The following is a 23,291-nucleotide window of genomic DNA, read 5'->3' on the forward strand; positions in this document are numbered from 1 at the left end:
GAAGAAGGAATGGAGGGAAAGAGAAGAGAAAGGGGCTTCTTAAAGATTCTTTAAAATATAGGTACCTCCAAACGAAAAGGAAACACATGAACTATGAACCAATAGCTGAGGAGCCCCCAACTGGATCAGGCCCTCTGGATAAGTGAGACAGTTGATTACCTTGATCTGCTTGGGAGGCATCCAGACAGTGGGATCAGGTCCTGTGCTCAGTGCATGAACTGGCTGTTTGGAACCTGGGGCTTATACAGGGACACTACTTGGCTCAGCCTGGGAGGAGGGGACTGGACCTGCCTGGACTGAATCTACCAGGTTGAACTCAATCCTCGGGGGAGTCTTTGCCTTGGAGGAGATGGGAATGGGGGGGTGGGTTGGGGGGAAGGTGGGGATGGGGGGAGGAGGGAGGGGAGAGAACAAGGGAATCCGTGACTGATATGTAAAATTAAATTTAATAAATAAATAAAAAAAGATAGGTACCTTATGAAATCTGGCCAAAATTGTTGAAAAAAAGTTTCTTTTATCAGGGTTCCTTGCTATCTTCAGAGTCTATTTGTAACCTGGCAATGTGTGTCTATCATAGCCATACTAAATATAAGAATGAGACTTAAAGTCATCTCTTGTCTTCATTTTTTAAAAAATCTTTATTTTCCTAAGACCATAAAGAATTAGTAGTTTTCTAATACAGTAATAAAAATAATGGCATAGGAAGCAAATTACAATTAGAATACATTTAACTCATAATTAATTTTGACACTGAATGCCATAGAATTGAAACAATTAGACTGTCAAAATTTCTTGGCAAGAAAAGCAATATGCAAAGTCATACTTAAAAATACTGTCAAGGCTTATTTTCCTGAACATCAAGTTTATTTAAGATTTATACAAGGGCTGGAGAGATGGTTCAGCCGCTAAAGACTCACAACCAAAACATCAAGGTTTAGACAAGATAGAAGGCAAGAGAGGAAAGGGAAAAGTTCATTTAGTAACCCACAATATGCTGTAGCATTTCCCCCCAAAATTGCAAGCTAATTAGTCAAGTGGCAAATTCATCAAACATATGTGGTAAAGGGATCTGCAGCACAAGAAGTTTGCATTGGACATTTCCAGAGGTGCACTAAACTATAGGTTGTTGTTTTCCTTTGTAGGGAAGATGGGTTTTGGTCTCTTCCTCACTGGTAACCCTGGAAGCTTACGAGTTATGTCATTTATCGTGTTCACTCATGCTATGAAATATGTCCTATTTGGCCATTTGGTTGGTTTGCCTTCTCATCCTCTCCAAGCTTCCTTGCTTCCCCTCTGGGAGCCTGCAGAGAACACATTGATGTGGATGAGCTCAGGCACGTGATGAGACAGGACCAGTTGCAAAGGGTTTGCTCCCATGTCTTTGGGTTCACACAACACACTCCTGGAGGGGCAAAGGAAGAGAAGGAGAGCCGAGGAGCTATTTCTAGTGTCGCTCTGATCCCTTGCTTCTGCCCACAGTGTTAATAATACTTTGTTCAGCACCCACACTCTCACTTTCATCCCAGCTGGGACTCTTCTGATTTGCAGTTTGCCTTTTGCTTTCACAGAGATTGAGTAAATGGAGGAGGTGCTGCAATGGCAAAGTTAAATAAATAGTGATAACACAGTGTGACAGTGCCTTACATCCATGCCAGCAGCAGAAAAGGCAAGCCAGTTGAGTCCTGTGGACAATGTTATCAGGCTCTTCCTGGCAATACTTTCAACACAATCTCACAGCAGTTGATGATTTCAGAAATATCCCTGCAAGTATACTCTCATGTGATGAATTCTCATAGCAACCTTGTGTGTTTAGGTGAGGGAGGATAATACTGTGTGCTAAGGGACTTGGCTTATAGGTAGTTGGGGGAAATCTTCAGAGCCTGAGTGTTCAGCATCAGTGGCTTGCCAGATGGATGATGTTGGAAAAAAAGAAATGGAAGAAAAGAAAAGATTTTTTTTTCAGAGAGAAAGAGAAGGGGGGGTGAAAATTCTTGTGAGTATTCATCAATCTGTAAGCTAAGGGAACATCATGGAGATGAGGTAAAGGTCTCTCAGTAAAGATCAAAAAAACAAGAATGTTGTCGCCAAGTACATTGCTAAGCCCATAGCCTTGGACAAAAATGAGTCACGGAATGGATTTCAGAAGGGACAGTTATGATTAGTTCTTTGCTTGGTAAAAATTATTCTGAAGACTGGAGGGATAGCTCAGCAATTATAAGCACTGGCTGCTCTTCCTAGGACACAGGTTTGATTCCCAGCACCCAAACGGTGGCTCTCAGACCCAGGGTATCTAACACCCTCTTCTGACCTCCACAGGCACATGGCATGCACCTAGTGCACAGACACACATGCAAGCAAAACACCCACACATATTAAATAAGATAAAATAAAACATTCTGATTATAGTTACTAGTGATTAGAACACAGCGTAGATTTTTTTTTTCAAAATTTGCTACTCCAAGTTGAGAACAAATTCCATCATCCTACCCAAAGTGCAGTTTCCAAGTTGCCAATTGTAAATATCTTTTCCTCTCTCAGAAAAAAAAGCAAGCCACTCTGGAGGAAAGTGAGTGGGATTTGTGCTAGTATGGGGGAATCTTTAAAATATTCTTGAAGCTATATTAAAAAAAAAGTGTCTATACCTATTAGCCCATTAGATATGAAGCCTCAATTCAATATTGGCTTGAATGAAACACGGTGCTCTTTACACTCAAAAGACCCTTGTTGGATAGAAACAGTGGGGGAGGAAAGGCAGAGAAGCATCCAGAGCAGAGGAGCAGGCAGCCTGGGCACTGGCACGCTGGGGAAACCTGGGCTGTGCTGCTTTGAGCAGCACAACTGCCATTCTGTTTGTCCCAAAGGCAGAACTCCCACTCATGTATTTTAAGCATTCTGTGCTGGTACTCTGTTCTAAACTTACGAGGCTGGATGACTCCTAACTAACAAGTGTTAAAAATAATGATTGTAGCTTGGGGAATTTTTTTTTTTAATATGTGGGTGGAGAATTTTCCTTCTTTCCAAAGTTCAATTGAAGAAGGCTTTTTAATGCTTATTTTCAAACACACAAATGTGGGAGCTATGAGATCAGTTCTCTGAAGTCACATGGATTCACTATTTTTCCTCTTTGGGACCCATGGCTGTACATGCATGCCAGGTTCCACTTCACTAAGTATTAGGACCACACTTGAGGTGATGGTGACAGCTAGAGATCTCACTATCCTTTTCAGGGCAGACAAGCTACGTGGGCTGCTCCCTTTATAACTAGAACAACTTGATAGACCAATGTTTCCAATAGTGTGTGCTATAGAACATTAGTCTCAGAGATGGTTCAAAGCAGAAAAATTGTTTCTTATAGAAGGGTCTCCGCTAAAGAATCATGCTGTGGAATGTCATTCTGTATGTTGTGAATGTATGTTGCTCTGGTTAGTTGATAAATAAAATGTTGATTGGTCAGTAGCCAGGCAGGAACTATAGGCAGGATAAGCAGACAAGGAGAATTCTGGGAAGAGGAAGAGCTGAGTCAGGAGTCACCAGCCAGATACAGAGGAAGCAAGATGACAAGGCAGAACTAAGAAAAGGTACCAAGCCATGTGGCTAAACATAGATAATAATTATGGATTAATTTAAGTGTAAGACCTAGTCAGTAATAAGCCTAAGCCAATGGCTAAGCAGTTATAATTAATATAAGCCTCTGTGTGTTTACTTGGGGGACATGAGTGGGAGAGATTTGTTCTGACCACTGGCCGGCCAGAACACAGGAAGACTTCTAACTACAGAATCATCACAATTCATGCTAGTTCTTTGAAGACCTAAAATATCTTCCAGGGAAAAATAAGTTTTCAGTTTATTATTTGCTCTCCAAGTCTCTCATTTTCCCATTGGACAGGATGTGGGCTTGAATGCCAGGTAACCCCAAATATAAGGTGGAGGACAACATCCAAGAAGGAAAACGAACTCAAAACAGGCCCCAGATAACCTCATGGAGCTGAGCCCTTCTCAGCAATCTTCTCTCCAGGGAAAGATAATATTTTATCTTTTTTGAGCTCAGATGTTCTCCAGTTTCTGCTGTTTAACTGTGCAGCTTACACATCATTTGTTATACTCAACATTCTTAAATTACTTTTATTATTTTTCTCATTTTGTTTAGTATTTAATACTTACACTAGTAGATATATCATGTTATATCAACACATGCATTTTGCCATCTGGGGACTCCAGCAGCACAGGGCTCAAAGGGGATCCACGGAGTTGATGTACTGTGACATTTTTTTTTTTTCTGAAGGGGTAAGGGAAGACACTCACACACTCTCTTGATGGTTTTCTTCAGACCTTTTCTTTATTTTTCCTTTGTATTCTGATTATGTATTCTGTATTCTCTTTTCTTATCTCTATTTAGAGATGTCCCTTGTGTCTCTCTTGGTGTTTTCCTTCTAACTCTATCTTTATTCTTCCTTGTTCTTTCATTCTTGATGTTTTCCTTCTAACTCTATCTTTATTCCTTCCCTTACAGCTTATATACCCCAACAAAATCTTTCAGGCAATATAAAAATTACAATGTGGTTATATTCTGTTTTTCAAGTGAATAATTACAATGAATACAAGTAAAAAAAACTGTATTTTCCATACAATTTACATGATTAAACATTTTATGTATTTAAAGGTAAAAAACAAATTACCCCCAATAACCCACTTACATTCATACCCAAGCAACTTGCTATTAATAGAATGTAAGCAAGCAAAGTAGTCTTCTCAATGAGTTCTTTCACTGGCAGGCTGAATTTTGTGGTTACAAAGCAAGGAACAGTCACATTATTTCTTATCTTAAAAGGGAATCTTATAAGGAATCTTAAAGGAATCACAAACCTAAACTTTTATACATGAAAAACAATCCGTCAGCTCTACTTTAAATCTTTAGGATACTTACCCACTCATCAATAGATTTTTATATCAAGAGATTGAAGGCAGAAATTGGTATAGGAAATTAATCATCACCTTTGGACATCAAACAATACTAGTAAGAAATGCATGCCAGCTAATGATAATAGGGCTGTTTTGTTCTTGTTCCCTGACCTTAAAGAGTTCCTCACATAACTATGTGCCTTTCTAAGACTTTATATCTTCTTCTTGGGTTTTTCACCTCAAAGCTATGTAACAAAAACATCTTAGTCTAACTTTAAGTTATTTTCAAAGCTTTGTTTCAGCTATGATGCATACCAAAACCTGTGAACATATCTCCTAACATTATGATGAAAAGAATTTGAGCCAACCTAGCTCCTGGGACTCACATGTTTTTCTTAATCATTAACCTAAGCCACAGTCTATATGGCTCCTCAACAGAAACTCAGAAACTCATGTGTTCTAGCTATATGACATTTCCTTGTTTTTGTTTGTTTGTTTGTTTTACCATCAAAACTCCATTTAGCTTAACATTAGTATTATCAATTAGACAGTACAGCTTAAGAAGAAATCATCTTCATAATCATCCACAGGTAAAAAATGCCCAGTAAAATGGGATATTTCTATGAGATAAACACACTATATTACAGGCAGTGGGGGATTTCTTCACATGATTCACACCATGCCAGATACCAGAGAAAGTTGACAGTGGCAAACATGTAAAGGCACAGCAGAAGTCCTTGCCTATCTGAGATTCATCCATCAGGGATTCACCTCCTGTTGCACTGACACCTCAAACTTCAATTACTACCTGCTGCTCCTCTGACATGGCCACCAACACATGCATACAATGCACCTATACATAATGATTAGGTGAGATATTCTATCCATCACCTCATATTTATCATTTCCTTGTGCTAGGAGCATTCAACATGTCTCTTAGTTATTTTGAAATATAAAGGTAAAGACTCTATTGATCATCATTATCTTATTGTGACTTGAGTATTAGAAATAGACCCTCCTACTCAAATATACCCATATCTTTTGTACCACATAACTTTAGACACTTTTACCTGGGGAGCTGTAAAAATCCATTAGTAATCAACAGAAGAATGGATGGTACATATACACAATGTGGTACATATACACAATGGAGTACTACTCAGCAGAGAAAAACAATGAAAGCATGAAATTTGCAGGCAAATGGATGGAACTAGAAAAAAAATCATCCTGAGTGAGGTAACCCAAACCCAGAAAGACAGTCATGGTATGTACTCACTCGTAAGTGGATTCTAGATATAAAATAAAGAACAATCAGACCACAACCCATAGAACCATAGAGGCTATATATATAACATGAAAAAAATAGCCAAATGAATGGAAACACATGAACTATGAACCAAAGGCTGAGGGGCCCCCAGCTGGATCAGGCCCTCTGAATAGGTGAGACAGTTGATTGACTTGATCAGTTTGGGAGGCAACTAGGCAGTGGGACCAAGTCCTATGCTCATTGCATGAGCTGGCTGTTTGAAACCTGGAGCTTATGCAGGGACACTTGGCTCAGTCTGGGAAGAAGGGACTGGACCTGCCTGGACTGAGTCTACCAGGTTGATCGCAGTCCTCGGAGGAGGATTTGCCCTGGAGGAGGTGGGAATGGGGGGTAAGCTGGGGGTAAGGGGAGGGTGTGGAAGGGGGGAGAATAGGGGAACCCGTGGCTGATATGTAGAACTGAATGGTATTGTAAAATAAAATAAAATAAGATAAAATAAAATAAAAAATCCATTAGTATCTTGCAAATAAAATTTCTAAGAAATATATGTTGGACAACTCTAAGTCTGCCAAGGGAATCTTTGATTCTGGTTTATTGACTATAACCCAGGCACTGTAATGTCTTAATCCACAACTTTCTTCACCATCCCCTGTTTCCTTGTTGATGCTACTTTCTACTTTCTATAAGTCTAGGACCTAGATTCTGTCTATCTAATGTCTTTTCACAAGCCTGTCCCTGGTCTTCTAGACTTCACTTGGATACAAGGAACAAAAGAGAATGTTGAAGATGACATCAACACTTTGGGAAGGGACACCTGCACTGGAAGTGAACTCTACTTTTTTTCTAACGTTGGCTATCATTAAGTCACATGTCCCTGTAGTTGGCCAGGGAACTGTCAACTGTAGTCTCATTATTTGTTGGAAAGCACAATGACTGGTTTTGTGGCGGCTGGAGAGATGGCTCAATGGTTAAGAGCACTGACTGCTCTTGCAGAGGACCTGGGTTCAATTCACAGTATCCACATGGTAACTCACAATTGCCTGTAACTCCAGTTCCAGAGGATCTGGCATCCTCACACATACTATATGCAGGTAAAACACCAATGCACATAAAATAAAAATAAAAGTAAAAAAAGAAGAAGAAAGAAAGGCTTGTGAACACAGAACATCATCTCTACTGCTCAAGAGCTTGGAAAATGTTAGAAATTCACATTGTCAACTGGTATGCCCCTTAGCTGTACTCTGTTTTGAAAATGACACTAGACACTTCCTTGTGGGATAGGTAAAAAAGTTAAGACCCCATGGAGAACTGCTTATTCTTTCCAGCCAGGCATTAGCTAGTTTGATGGAAATACCTTTGCTTGGAAATCCAATGAGCAGGTTGCTAGTTCCCTGTCTGGAAGTAGTGCTAATGTTAAATCACAGTTTCAGTGAAAGTTCTCCAGAAAGACATAATCAGTGGGAGACAAAAAGGGAGAGAGGAAGAGAGGTCCTCTATGGTGAAAGGGGGTGGTAGATGATAGACAACAGATAGCTATAGATGATAAATAGAGGATGGGTACATTTTTAACAGATGGTAAGGAAGATAGATAATAAGTAGCCTGGCTTATTATGAGAAGTGATGTGAAATTATGGAAGCAGAGGAGCTCCTCAGAAAGACATCTTTAAGTAGGAGAACGAAGGGAGGTGGTAGCATGGCTCAGGCAGAACTAAAGTTAAAGTTTATGGACTAGAGAAGCTAATGGTATAAGATCTTTGTATGAGGTCAAAGGTTTGATAGTATGGTAGACCACTGAACCAAGTCTCAGAGTCCAAAAGCTGTGGAATCTAGGAAAACATGTTAATAGGCAGAAGAGAAAGGGTACTTCAGGTCTTGAAAGAAACAGAAACATTTCCCTTCTGTGTTTTGGTTCTATCTGAGCATCAACCATTTGGATGGTACCTTTCCATACTGGGTGAATTCAGATTTTCTTTACCTAGTCCATTGATTCAAAAATGCCAGTTTCCTCCAGAGACAGCCTCATAAATATACTCATAAATAATTTTGTACTGTTTTCTGTGTAACCCTTAATGTCGTTACATTGATACTAAAACAATAACCACAAACTTTGCTGAGGAGTAGTTTCCTTATTTGTGGAAAAAAAATATTTATATCTTCATCTGATCACAGTTTCTTGTCATGAAAAAGCTAAAGTAGATATAGGAGCCACCTAGCTCTCTTTTAAAAATTATTTTAGCACCCCTCTTACTGTTATTCAAATTCTTGCAAATCCTGGGAGATTTCTGACTTCTAAGGCAATTATCCACTCACAGTAACAATAATTAGACCTTCAACAATTAGACCTTCATATTTGAATCTTTCTTCTTTCCCTAGAACCATTGTGAACCAGGAACTACCTTTCTGAATCTTCTACCTTTCTACTGTCTTAATATATATCTTAACAAGTGTTCAGATATTTTCTTTCATTGTTCAGTATTTCCATATATACAAGTGTTGTTTTGGGGTATGTGCTCCACTCCTTCAGCACACAGCCTCATCATTAGAACGACACTTTCAGTGTGAGTTCAATTTGAATTTAAAAATTAGTATCTTTTATTATTGGCTCACCATCATCATATACTTCATTTATGTTTGGTAGGGTAGCTTTGGACTTAGCTGTAAATATGGTTTAGGACATTTCTGGTCATTAACCTTTTATCTTTAGTATGCACATATATGTGTTTGGGATATGTGGACACATACACGTGAATATGCAAGTGTACTACCCTGTTAGTGAACATGTACATGCCAGGGGTTGAAGTTGGGAATCACCCTCTTTCATAGTCACCTTATTTTCCTAAGACATGGTCTCTCACTGAACCTTGGGTTCAAGATTGTTTTTTTCAGTTTGACTAGCCACTGAGCCAGAGGATCCACCTGTTTCTCCCACCCAGTTTTTGGATTATAGGTGTCCAGCACCATATCTGGCTTTTATGTGGGGGCTTGGGATCCAAAGTCAAAACCTCTTGCATGAGAAACTGAAGCCTCAGTCCTAGCAGTACAAGGGATGCTTGTCTACATGTGTCCACAGGTGTGTAGACAATTCTAAATGAGGAATCAACTCTGGCTTAAGCAAACATGCCTTGCCATTTCTACCACTTTCTGCTCATTAATGAGCGACTACTGATTTTATCATCCTGCTTGTCACATTTACTGATTTCAAAAAGGCAAAATGTTTTATATGTTCCCAAATAGATTTGAAGCCTTTGCTCACCCGGAAGGTCTGTTGCCTTCCACTCTGCAGAGTGGCCTGGATGGTCTGATGACTAGAGTATGCTGGGAGAACATTGCTGTCTCAGGAGAACTCTGTCCCATTTCTGTTTATTCAGGATACTGGTCTTGCTGAGTAGAAGGTTCCACTAGAAATAAAGTCTCCTTTGAGTCCTGGGTTATTCTTCGATCTGTGTCACTGGTTATGACTGGTCACAGACTGAAGGTATCACTGGTTGTCCAAGGCCCTTCTACATCCTTTCCCTGTACCAATGTTTATCTTTGGCAATACATAGTGTATCTCTGGCTATATATCTTGATAATGGCATTCTATTCCAGCAACAGACCCTTTTAAGCTATTTCTTTTATTTCAATCACTATTTCTACTTTAGCATCATAGTGACTGGCTGCTCTTACATGGGGATTCTGCTAATTGGGAGATATTTTCAGATCAAGAAGATGTCCACTTAGTCAAATCAAAGGGACAACATTTGTTCTAAATAGACATGTCTTGGTAAGCTTTCTGTCCCTGTAACAAAATACCTTCAATAACTAACTTATAAGGAGATAAGTTGAAGACCCACTTAAGAAAACTGGATCAGCCGGGCGATGGTAGCACACGCCTTTAATCCTAGCACTCGGGAGGCAGAGCCAGGTGGATGGATCTCTGTGAGTTTGAGGCCAGCCTGGGCTACCAAGTGAGCTCCATGAAAGGTGCAAAGCTACACAGAGAAACCCTGTCTTGAAAAAAAAAAAAAAAAGAAAGAAAAAGAAAACTGGATCAAACCACCCAGTTCAGGCCTTGGAGAAATAAGCACCTGTGATTTCATCTACTCATCCCACAGAGACAGTTCCAAAAGCTTTTGCTGAGATCAATTAGGAACAAGATTACTTTTCCGTACCTCGTGTTCTCTAGGCCACTGAGAGCTGCAATTGCAAGAAAGCAAAAGCAGAGATTTACCTAAGGCACATGAATCAAGCAAGTCTTTTTTTTTTTTAAGCTGACAATGACTATTGTCAGTAATAACAGAGATGATGTTCTTAGAAACACACTATAAAATGTGGCCTCAAGAACTGTCGAAAAGGATGGACTTGATATTCAGTCCTCTGCCGGCCAGGGGGTTTTTGTGAACCTTGCTGAGTATATTGTGGTGTAGGGGTCGGAGAAGGTAAGTTTGTATAAGTGGCTCTTTACCATGCCAGATTTAGTTGTTTGCTCTAGGAAGAAAAAACACACACACACACCTCCCAATTAGCAGTGTCAGGACAACCTAAACGTACTCACTTACACACAGCAGGGAGCTGCCAGCCAGCAGAACTGTATTTCTGGAGTTACTCACGGGGGTTTGTGAGTCTTACAGCAACTGTAAGAACTTCTCATTGTCCCTGGGTCTTGGCATGCTGCTCTCATAGGAAAGAGAAGGAAGCAGGGGTCCCTATGGGTCTTGTGCTTCTCCTCTTCCTTCACTGTCCCCCAACCACCACTTATTAGTATCTTGTGAATCTATAGTCTCTGTTCACCCTCATTCCTTCTGCTTCCTTTTCTGTTCTTCCTTCCATCCTTGGAGAACCTGTTCTCAAGCGCCACAGTGAAGAGAGACGTTCCCAAGGAGAACCCTCCATTCCCATCTCACCCTACTGACTCACAAAACCGATGAACAACTTAGGTGGAGAAGACAATTCTAAAGGTCAGTCGAATCATCTCCTCTGTTTGTATCTTCCTCCCAAGCAGTGCCCTGAAGGTACACGAGCGACAAGGACCAGGATCTGAGTTGAGTTTTGCATGTGTCGTTTTCCAGCTTTGTTTTTCAGTCTGTAAAAGAGAAAATAATGGCAATAAAAACTACTCCACAGGCCTGTTTGAAACTTAACGAGATAATTTGTGCAAAGTGCTTACTTAGTACACTGCCGCATCAAAAATATACGCTAAATATTGTTTTGGTTTGGTTTGGTTTTTAACATTCTCTCTTTCAAAGACTGGAAAATCTGCTTGTCACATTTTGTTTATGGCAGTTAGAAGGTCTTGTCAGTCTAGTTTCTGGCCCACTTTTGTTTCTTCATCTCTCCATGTATAACATGCTGTGGTGGTCAGGTTTTTTTTTTTTCCATTTAAGACAAACTGGAGTCACTTGGAAGGAAAGACTCTCACTTGGGGAATGGCCTCTATCAGATTGGCCTGTAGGACATGTCTGTGGGTCATTTTCTTAACTGATAATTAATGCGAAAGGGGCCAGTACATTGTGGGCCATGCCATCCCTAGGCAGGTGGTCCTAGATTGTATAAGAAAGAAGGCTGAGCAACTCATCAGAGCAAGCCAGTAAGCAGTGTTCCTCTGTGACCTCTGCTTCAGTTCCTGCCTCCAGGTTCCTGCCTTGGGTTCCTACCATGACTTCCCTTCATGGTGAACTGTAAGCTGGAAGGGGAAATGAATTCTACCTCCCCAAGTTGCTTTTGGACATGCCATCTTTGACAGAGATAAAGAACAAACTAGGACATACACCATGAAATGTCAATAGCTTATGCTAACTGGAACTAGTGTGATACGATTCTTATCTCATCAGTATTAGCAGACTTTGAACATAGCATGCAATAGCTACTCCCTAGGGCCTGAAAAGACACTTCAGAAGTTAAGAACATTCGATGCTCTTACAGAAGACCTAAGTTTGGTTCCCAGTAGCTACTTCAGGAAGTTTCCAACCTCCTGTAACACAGCTCTGTGAGATCGGATGCCCTCTTCTGACCTCTCTGGGCACCTGCATTCATGTGTCTATATCTACACATAGACACAAAAGCAGATACATAATTAAAAATAAAATAAATCTTTAAAAAAATCTTCTCCTAGTATTGTGAATGTCTGTGATATTCTAATGAGTGATAAAATATTGGAGAAGCATTCGACATGGAATTAGAGTTTTCAAACTTTCCTGAGTTGGCAATGAAATATTTAGAAGACATTAGCAGATTTTAATGTGACTAAAACTATATAAATTAAACCATGGCTTGGAATTTTGCATTCACTTTTATTTCCTTGATGCGTGTATTTTACATACAAAAGGCAAGAAAAAAACAAACAATGTGAGGTATAAACAAGACTTGGAGTTCCATTGCTTCCTGTATCAGATGACTGATGTGAATAGGTGAGTGAGAAATGGCGAAAAGAAAACATAAGAAAGCGTGTCTTCATCAAGGATCAAAATTGATTTGAAGTAAAATAAGACTAGTCCTTCTGCTAAACTTAAAATGATTTTGGAAGTAAAGATATCAAACTAAGTATTTGACATTTATGGATAAAACAAAGCAACACAAAAGGAAAGTGTCGCTGGAAAATGACATCATGGGTTTGCTGCTGCTAGCAAAGTCAGTATCTAACTCAATCTGATTTCAGAAAAAAGTGTGCTGTGTATGTGAACACACACACACACACACACACACACACACACACACACACTTTCCTGTGCATAAACATACAAATAACTAGCACAGAAAATAAAGTTGATATTTTGCATATTTTCTTAAAACAGATAAAATGTTCCAGATGACAGTAAAGGTCCAACAGTCACCCCAAAGCCTGCTTACTCTGGGAAAGTGCTGACAGGAAGTAAGAGCTGCTTGATGCTAATTTACCCAGATTTGGCCAAAATGCCACTGAAAACAGCCCAAGAAGGTAGCACTCTAGTTTCAAGACGGAATTAACAAATAAATAATTTAACAGATACTGTAATGTATGTCCACATTTTTGTGTGTGTGATCTAAACATATTTTAGATAGCTTAATAAAAGTGCATGCTATTTACTCCATTGATGTCATACTTTATGCATGCCTATTAAGGAGAACATAGGAATTAAAAGACAAAAATCAAAGCATTTGTACAATAAAATTTTAAAAATGATGCATAAATTCTATTTGTGAACACTCATTCATTCATTCATTCATTATTCGGGCATAATTCATGTTTCAGGTATGCATTAAAGACCCAGGCTTGTAGAAGTGGCCAAATAGAAGTTACTATAAAGAAATCAGAATAGAGAGTGAGGATATGTCCAAACTAAGATAAGAGATAAGGGTGTGAACAATACATGGCTAGACTTTGGTTTTAATGTGAAAGATGTGAGTAGCCACTGCAATGTTTTGAAGAGCATGTGGCATAACCCACAGTTTAGAGGAATTATCCTAGCCATTGCAACACATAACACCATGGTGACTGAATATTGGTATGGGATAATCCTTTTGTATACTGTAAAGGTTTGTCACTTGAACTGGTTTAATAAAACTATGATGGGCCAGTAGCCAGGCAGGAAGTATAGGTGTGGTGACCAAACTAAAGATGATGGGAGGAGAAGACTAGAATCAGAAGTCACCAGTCAGACACAGCAGGTGCAGGAGCTGAACATGCCATGCTAATAAAGGTACCACCATGTGGCAAAGCATAAATAGAAATATGGAGTTAATTTAAATGTAAGAGTTAGCTAATAACAAGCCTGAGCTATTGGCCAAGCATTTATAATTCATATAAGCCTCTGTGTGTTTATTTGTGACTGGGCAGTTGGGACAGGAAACATCTGTTTACATAGGGCACTCCAAAATGTGGCCAAAATTTCCACATAAAACCTGACAAAACTTAAAAAAGAAGATTCTAGACACACAGGAATGGAGTCAAGCATGGCCTCTTGGTATCTGGCTTCTTGGTAGCTGCCTTTTCTCCAGTGGACTCTGTTTGCTGGCAGCTACTTTAAGACATGAGATGGCTTCCTGCATCAGTGCTAGCAGCAAAAATGGGCAGCTCTTTTAAGAGGCCCTGCTACCAAACATTTAAATGGTGTTCATGGGCAGCCAATGGCATGCTACTCAGTGGTGGCATGGACCTAGAAACTTCCCAGAGTTGGGGTAGTAAACATGTCTCCATCATGACACTAAGACTCTCAGGGAACCAAAGGGGAGGAGCCAGCACCAACATGCCATGATTTAAGTTATATAGCAGGTTTTGTTTTTGTTTTTGTTTTTTTGCTCAGCAGACAGAAAAAGGTTACAGATGGGCAGTAAGGACAGATTCAGACAAAAAAATCCTCTAAATGGGTGACAGTGTGTTTAAAAAATAAATGTAGGCTTTGGAGAGAAAAGAAAAAGGAAAGAGAAAGTCCTTAAAAAGGAATAGAGTAATAAAAAAGATAATAAGCCACATAAAGAAGGAGAATACACAAAGAGTCTGGATAGTGTATGTTATTGTGTTGTCTTTAAATTTTTTGACTGCTAATGAACAAGTGATAACTGCTGAGAGATTTGATTACAAAACTGCTAGATTAAACTAACCTATAAATTTTAAAAATATGTTGACTTCAAAATTTAAGTCAGAAGGTACGTTACTTTGGGGAAAGGGTTCTGCTTTTATTTCCACAGGTAATAAAAGGCTGCAGATTCATTCTAGGTAAAGAAAAATAAGGTTTACCAAGGAAGACCCCCTGAAAATTTTCCAGTGGGAACAGATAGCCCAGATGATCCAATGTTTCCGATCACCTCTGTTGCAGTTTTCTCTGAGTTCTGCATCCAGAACAGCTTCAAGGATGCTGGCTGAGATGATCTAGCCTCATAGAACACTCCAGTCAGGACTTGACCATAATTCTAAATTTTCTCAGGTTCCCCCAAAGATTATAAGTGTTCCTTAATCAGCAGGAAGTAGTCTAGAGAACTACTACCACATTCTCAAAAATAAATTATGTATATTTGTCATTGTTTAGGGGGTTGGTTACAAGTTGTCATTGTTAATGGTCAGGAAAAAAAGCTGAACAAAGGAGATTAGATTCAGTGATCTTGTTGCAAAAAGGTAAGTGGAATATAGAAATGATAGGATAAAAGGGTAGATTATTGAATCTACTTTAATTAAAAACAACTATTAATCTTACATATTTTACATTAGTATGGATTTTGGTTTATTGATACAAATTTAAAGTTAATTTTGTTATAGTATATATATTTCTACTTTTGTTTAGGATATTATGTTTATGAAGCTCATTTAAAATGTAATATATAATTAAGAAATATAAATTAATAGCCACCTATACTAACAAACTTATAGTCATGTTAGTTAGGTTTTTAAGGTCATACAGAGATATTTTTCAGATAGATAATCAATCTTCAAGCACTTCAAAGAATATGGCATTTAAAATATTTTAATAACTTAAACTTTTCTTGACAGTGAGACATGTCTGCTCCTGGCAGTATCAATTACTTCAAAGACAATGATGGGCATCAAAGAAACTCCATATGGAGTTTGCTTCCTTTATGGCAAAAGGTAGTCATTTGGGGGAAAAAAACTGCCCTTGCCTCAATTGCTCACAGTTATTGTTCAAAGTGGACCAGCAGGACACAAAAAAGGTGACTGCCAAATTTTGCCAAGACAAGGTAGGACAGTCCTTCAAAATCCCCTGTTTTACAGGGATATGCTGTCAGATATGCTAAGCCTATAGGCCAGAGTTGGATGCCCCAACATTACAAAGGAACTTTGGGTGACTGTCCAGGCAGCAAGATGTCCCTGTCATTATGTAACATTTCACCCTTCTGGGGTGTTTGATGAAGTTGAAGACTAGATAGTTATGATTATAGTTATCCTTAGTTATTATTAAAAGGTAAATTAAATATAAAACTTTAGACTCACCAAGACAAGATGGATAATTGTTTTCTCTGATTTTGTCAAACACAAATAGACTAGATATTGTAAGTATAATTCCTGCTTGATAACTGTTTTCTTATATGTAATTTTAATATGTTAAAGTTAAAAACCTCCCTTTTTGATTAGACAGGAAGGGGGAATGCTGTGGGATAATCCTCTTGTACACTGTAAAAATTTGTCACTCAAATTGGTTTAATAAAATGCTGATGGGCCAGTAGCCAGGCAGGAAGTATATGTTCCAAGAGAGCCGTAGTTGAGTTTCAGCACCACGGACAGCAGCATTCTACTCCGTGACTTGGTTCCTGCCCACTTGATGGAGCTGGTATTGACAAAAAGACAGACCTACCTTTTTTTTTTAATTTCAAGTGGGTTATTACCCAGGATTTCATAAACAATTGTAGAAAGTTAAGTAAGCAAACTAATATATATTGACCCAAACTAAGGATGATAGGAAGGAGAAGGGTGGAGTCAGGAGTTACCAGCCAAATGCAGAGGGAACAGATGAGTGTGCCATGCTAATAAAGGTACCACCATGTGGCAAAGCATAAATAGAAATATGGGTTAATTTAACTAAAAACAAACCTAAGCTATTGGTTGAGCATTTACAATTCATTGGTTGAGCCTTTGTGTGTTTATTTGAGACTGGGGCAGTCAGGACAGGAAATGTCCATTTACAGAATATTGCATTTTTAGGAGCTTATGATGCTGTCTAAAGATACACAGAATTCTAGGACAGGTTAGGCATGTACCCCTAAAGAGTAAAATTTGCTGTAAAAAAAAAATGCAGAAACGCTTGTTAAGAAAATATTTAAATATTACATAGGTTATTGTAAAAATCCTCCTTCAATTAAATCGAGACAATGGAACTCACAAGTAAGTGCTTCAATTAAAATATTTTAATGGTATTTCATGTTTGTGACAGCTTAGTATTTGATCATATCAGATAAAAGAAAATTTAAAAAAAAACAGAAAACCTAGTTGATGATGGCACAATCTATGTAACAGAACTTCAGCACACAGATAATAAAATATAAAGTCATTCTTATTAGATTCATCAACATTATGCCTTCTGAATTACGTGCATGCATATTTTATGAATAAAATATAATACAACTAATTGTGTGTTTGATAATATTATTTATTGGTCCAATTTAGAATCTTTTACCTTTAAACTTCTGAGACTGTGTCTATGTGTGTATGCGTGTGGGTTTATGTCCATGACTGAAGTGGCTCTAGAGTCTAGAAGAGAGTGTCAGATCCTCTGGATCTGGAATTACAGGCAGTTGTGAGGCAACTGATGTAGATGCTGGGAATCAAACTTAGGTCCTCTGAAAGAGAAGTGAATGCTCTGAATTACCGAGCCATCATTCCAGCCCCTGACTTAGAACTTGTGAAACTAAAATTTCTGTCACATTTTACCCAAATTTGATGTCAGCTAACCTAAAACCTAGCATGTTCCAAGAAAGCCCGTAGTTGAGTTTCAGCACCATGGACAGCATTATACTCTGCGACTTGGTTCCAGCCCCTGCTTGATGGAGCTGGCATTGACAAAAGACAGACGCACCTTTTTTATTTCAAGTGGGTTATTACCCAGGATTTCATAAACAATTGTAGAAAACTAAGTAAGCAAACTAATATATATTGAACAGATCATATACACAGTAAAACTAGTTTTCTGACTTATTTAACAAGTGGGAAAATTTTAATTCTGCTCCTACCCTCCCAATGAGACCGAGCTTCACACTATAGTATAGCACAATTATCACATCTCAGATTGCCTGGACATTTTGAAATGTTTCAGAAAGCTTGAATTGACTGAAGGTTTTTCTTCTCATCCTTTATTATTCTGTTAGTCACAAACATATCTGTTAAGAAAACATACTTCCCTACAGAGATCACCAATAACGGTAATTGTTACAATTATTTTCATATAGCAATTTTTAGCAATGTTATGATAACTTAGATTTTATTTAAACATAATGAAAACAAATCAAACAACCCCCAAAAGTTGAACTATAATTTTTAAAAATCAGAGTATAATAACTTTCCAATGTTTAATTTGTGACTAATTCGAGTAGTTGAATTCAAATACATTAGAATTCTGAACTATATACATTACGCCACTTAACATTATTTGTTGAATGCTATTCTGCCAAATGAGCTTGCATTACAGTGATTCCATTTGTGACCAGGAGATGGAGCTGTCACGCAAGCTGCTCCCTTACATTTATTTATTTATTTATTTTAATTTAGCATGCTGTTTTCTAACAGACAGTGGGTACCATCGAGTGAGTGAGTGTCAGAACAGAAAGCTAAGGCAGAAGCAGAGAGGATGCAGTGATCGCCCTGTCTTGGCTTTTCTTCTTTAGTAAGGATATTGCACATGTGAGATTTTACTTTCTGCTGTAGGCTGAATTCTGGAGACCTGCATTGGAGACTGTTATATTCATCACGCACATGGATTCTGTGCTATGATTACCATTCCCTTTATTTCAGGTAAGCAAGCATGATTCTATTTTTGTCGCATCGGTGAATCACTATTCTGCCAAATGATGGCATTTAAATTAAGATGTGCTTTGTAATCTTGTATTCAAACCCAAAAGGTTCAAATGCTCTAATTCTGGTTGTTCTGCCTTTAAAAAATCTTCCTATGCTAAAATGATCAGTGGCCATGCCATGTTGTATTTTAATGTTTCGTCGGCTTCTCAGCCTGTCATGTCAGGGGCTATATTTGTTTAACTTCAAAAGATAAAGCTTTCAGAGTGAGGGATGGGCCTTCTTCTCACAAGGGAAATACTGATGCCTAATGCGTTGAACAAATCATAGAGATGTAATGAAGCAGATTAACATGGCAGTGGCTCCGCCAGAGCCCACGGCTGAGCCCCCTGATCACAGCCTCAGAGGCACTCCAGAATCCTGAGCCCAAGGCCTTTTGAACAATTGCTGCTGCTGGGATGTTGGGATTCTGTAGGCTTTTGTTTTAACCTTTCAGAATGGTATACAAGTCACTTCTCTCCCACGAGTGAAGATTGATGTAATGTGTTTGATAGACTCCGAGTGACAAGATTGGACTCCCCCTCCCCCCATATGAGAAGAACAGTGAAAACTAATTAATTGCTGAAGGAAATGGATTTTCCTTATTTATAAAAAAAAAAAAAAGGACAGTGACCATTTAGAATAGTTCATATTGTGGAAGGTGTTCACATTTTAAATGATTTTAGGTCATGTGATGTTAGCTGTGCTACAGAGTGGAATGACTCAGGAGGTGGAAATGGCAAGCAACAACCTTTTTTTCCTCCTGCTTCTTATGATTTCTCATAAAGGTTCTTTTATGGTTATCAGTATAATCAGAGAAGGAAATATAGAAATGTCACATTCAAAAGATGTGGTTAAAATTTGGCTGGACATTTGGCTTGATGTTAATGAATTTTTAAAATATATAAAAAATATTTCTGTAAGATTGTTAACTGCTTCACTCCCTGTTTTGGAGGTATGTGTGTATGTGTGTGTGTGTGTGTGTGTGTGTGTGTGTGTGTGTGTGTGTGTGTGTGTGTGTGTGTGTGTGTGTGTGTGTGGTGTGTGTGTGTGTGTGGTGTGTCTGTTGTGTGGTGTGTGTGTGTAGGTGGCAGGCAGTGGGATACATGCATTCAGGATGTTTCTAGCTCAGTCATCATTTTCCTATAAAAAAGGTAGTTTGCTGTATCTGAGATTGTGAAAGCTGTGGGTTTTCTGCAATGTTTAGGAATACTGAAGAAATGTAATTTGACTATGCAGAATTCATGAAGAGTTTTCAGTTATATGTAGTTCAATACATAGGATGATTTTAGAATCACAGATTTCTATTTAGCATACATCTATCTTCCATTTAGAGAAGAGTACCAGTGGCTGACAGATTACATGGATTTTACATTAGGTGGATTATCACACTTAGAGTCCAGGCTCAGTTAAAAGCAGCAAGTATGACTAGTACCCTGATTGGCAGTTTTCAGTGTCTTCTACAGCAATTATCTCTACTGTGAACATACCCAAATGACATATTCCAGGTGTGCTGATATTGACTCTGGTTGATGTTGACTTGGCAAATTCTGTAAAATGGTTTCTTTTAGTGTACATTGCTCAATGGATTATCATATACAGAATTAAATTTACTTAAGGTTCTTTCCAAAAGCCACAAGAAAACAGCTTAATTAAACACTTACAGAGATTGCATTCCTTAATATTGTGTTTTCACTTTAGATTAGGGATACTGTCTACCTTGTGCTCATGAATGACATAGGCAGAGGCTTATAGAAGCCCATTATTTTATTTCTTCTGTCCTATAGAATACTCTGTATATAGAGGGAGTAATTTGTAGATACTTAGATAGTACTTTGTATAGATTATATACTATTTCTTCAATATCTGGAGAAAAGAAGGGGATTAACATATGTCATTTCTACACAAATATTTGTGAAATACCATATCTTTATCCAAGAATGGTTCATGGTAGGGACTAAAAAGTAATTACAGGAACTGAAGAGATGGTTCAATGGCTAACAGTGAGTACCACCTTTGCAGAGGGACCTGCATTCAGTTCCTAGCACTCACTCTGGGTAGCTAACAATCTTTGATAACTCCAGCTCCAGGGAATCCACACCCTCTTCTGCCCTCATTGAATATTGTATTCACATGGCATGCCCATTCACAGACATACACACAACTTAAAAATAAAACAAAGCTTGAAAAAAGAAAAGAAATTTGCTTTTGAGCATATCACACTTCATCCTGGATTCTGTGGGACACCTACCTATTTATCTATACACCATTACCCCCACACATACCCTTTTACACACACTGACACACACATACATATAAATAAAAAAACTAAATAAAGTGGCCATGGTTTCACATGTCTTTAATCCCAGCACTTGGGAGGCAGAGGCAGGCAAATCTCTGAGAGTTCGAGGCCAGCCTGGTCTACAAAGCAAGTTCCAGGATAGCCAGGGTTATACAGAGAAACTGCCTCAAACAAACCAAATAAAAAAACTAAATAAATGTTAAATGGAAATATACATGTGTAGATACTGTCATTGCTTAAAATATTATAAACACCAAAATATGGGATGGAGAAAAGGGGAGAGTGAGTGAGACCAGGGTATGAGGGCCTCTTTTATGCTCAGTACTGTGCAACAACTTGGATTCAGAGCTTTTGATTATATAAATCTTAGGAAAAATGAATTTGAAGAAGATTAGACATAATTAGATCTTTAAGAAAAAGTTGACTATAAGTTAACAATATAGATTTGCTCAAATATAGATTTAGAGGTGAAGTAGGCATATAGGAGGAAATTGAACAGGAAAATTATAGAGAATAAACAATGATCCAGCATGTTTGTAGCTTTTGGTTTGCTTGTTGTATTTTTGATACTATTTGGAGGGGGGCTAGCTACTAAAAGTGAAGGGAGAAATTTGGTTTTCAGTGTTAAGTATTCAACACATTCAAGCAAACTCTCGTGGGAGAGATTTGATGTCTAGATATCAGAGTATTTGTTAAGGCTGAACTTACAAACCGGTATGAAGTCATAGGGATTTAGTATGACTATGTATGAGACATAGTCATAAGTCTCACATAACTGCAAATCCACAGGAAGTAGAAGTACAGCTAAATAACTATGGTGTAATCTTCAGGTTTGGAGAGTAAAGGAAATCTAGAAAGGACATCAGTTCATTACAGGAAGTGATGGGAGAGGCTGGATGGTCATCAATATGATAGGAGTCACAGTAGATGAACTGTATTTCTGAACAAAAATCAGAAACAGTGGAAAACCCCTAAAGCGGTTGGTTGGCAAGGTAGCAGGATGAAAGCAATGGACTGAGTTCTGATTTGTAAGTCTTAAGCAGACTTTAAGACATTAGAAAACTTACCATGACCAGGGCCTCTGAGGGCTAACTGAGAATGAGACAGTTAAGAAGTCTGTTTAAATATTAGGGAACTGACAATTCAGAGCTAAAGTGATGTTCTATAGCATGTAGAGGAAAGTACCCTTGAGGAAAATTTCATTTCAATTAGGATCAGAGAAAACTAAGTCTAGAAGTCATTGGAGAAGAATTGAGGAGAGAAGTAACAATCATAATGTAGTAGAGGCAGGAAAAAAGTTTCAATGTCTGTTTAAAACCTGAGACCAGGAGGTTAGGGGCACTGGCTGTTTTTCCAGAGGACATAAGCTGGATTCCCAGCACCCATGTGGCAACTCACAACTGTTTAAAACTCCAGTTCTATGAGATCAACCACCCTCTTCTGGCCTCTGTGGGCCCTGAACACACATGATGCACAGATATACGTGCAAGACCCATATACACAAAATAAAAATAAACAAATCTTAAGGAAAAAAAACAACTCACAAGACCAGAAGAAGTGGGTGATGCTTCAAAACACTGCCATTGAAGTAATTTTGAGTGATTTGCCCTTGTCTGTATGATAGAACATGAGATTTCTTAAATTTATTGATTTCTCAGAAAGGGCCATTTGTGGCATATGGACTTGCTTGAAGGAATAATTAATCCTCAGTAGCAAAACACTTCCCTGCAGAACACAGTTTGGTCACATTAATCCTTGAATGAGCAGTTAATAACAGTGCTTCACAGCAAGCACATCATGTATATTTCCATCATCTTGCTCTTATAAGTACCACTTAAAACTTGCTCTTGGTGGCTCCAATGCACACCTATTCCACACATAGTGGTTTGAGTGGGATATCCTCCATAGGCTTAGATATTAGAATGTTTCAGCACTTGGTTCTGTTCTTTCTGGAGGCTCAGGAGGGACAGCCTTGTTGGAGGAAGTATGTCCCTGGAGGCAGGCTTTGAGAATTTAAAGATTCTCACCATTTCCAGTTCACTCTCTTGTTTCATGCTTGCAGTTCAATAGGTGAGCTCTCAGCTTCTGTTACTGCTGCCATGCCTGCCCTTTCTGCCATGATGGACTCTTATCCCTTTGGAATCATAAACCCAAAGAAAATCTTTCCTTCTATAAGTTGTCTTGGCCATGATGTTTTATCTTAGCAACAGAAAAGTGACGAAGACAATGTATGAGCACTCTGGGCTAGTTTATCCACTTCTGAATGAATTGTTCAAGCTCTTCCCTTAAGTCTCATTTCATTTCATTGGTAACCAGATGTGTGTAGAGAGAAAACGGTCTGCACACTCACAAACTTCCTTTGCTAACGTCTGTGG

At 38.5% G+C, this 23,291-nt stretch overlaps 1 protein-coding gene across 2 annotated transcripts in view; it reads left to right on the forward strand.

Moving 5' to 3' along the window:
- The first annotated feature begins 18,333 nt into the window (after positions 1-18,333).
- Positions 18,334-23,291, forward strand: part of LOC114704757 (sodium channel protein type 2 subunit alpha) — a 135,639-nt gene continuing 130,681 nt past the window's right edge. Inside the window, exon 1 of one of the 2 annotated variants that reach the window (XM_028886564.2) lies at positions 18,334-18,575. The gene's annotated coding sequence lies outside the window, so the exon portion shown is untranslated. The remainder of the gene's footprint in view (positions 18,576-23,291) is intronic. The other variant, XM_028888833.2, reaches the window with a different exon arrangement.

The sequence above is a fragment of the Peromyscus leucopus genome, chromosome 4, assembly GCF_004664715.2.
Source record: "Peromyscus leucopus breed LL Stock chromosome 4, UCI_PerLeu_2.1, whole genome shotgun sequence".
NCBI lineage: Eukaryota > Metazoa > Chordata > Mammalia > Rodentia > Cricetidae > Peromyscus > Peromyscus leucopus.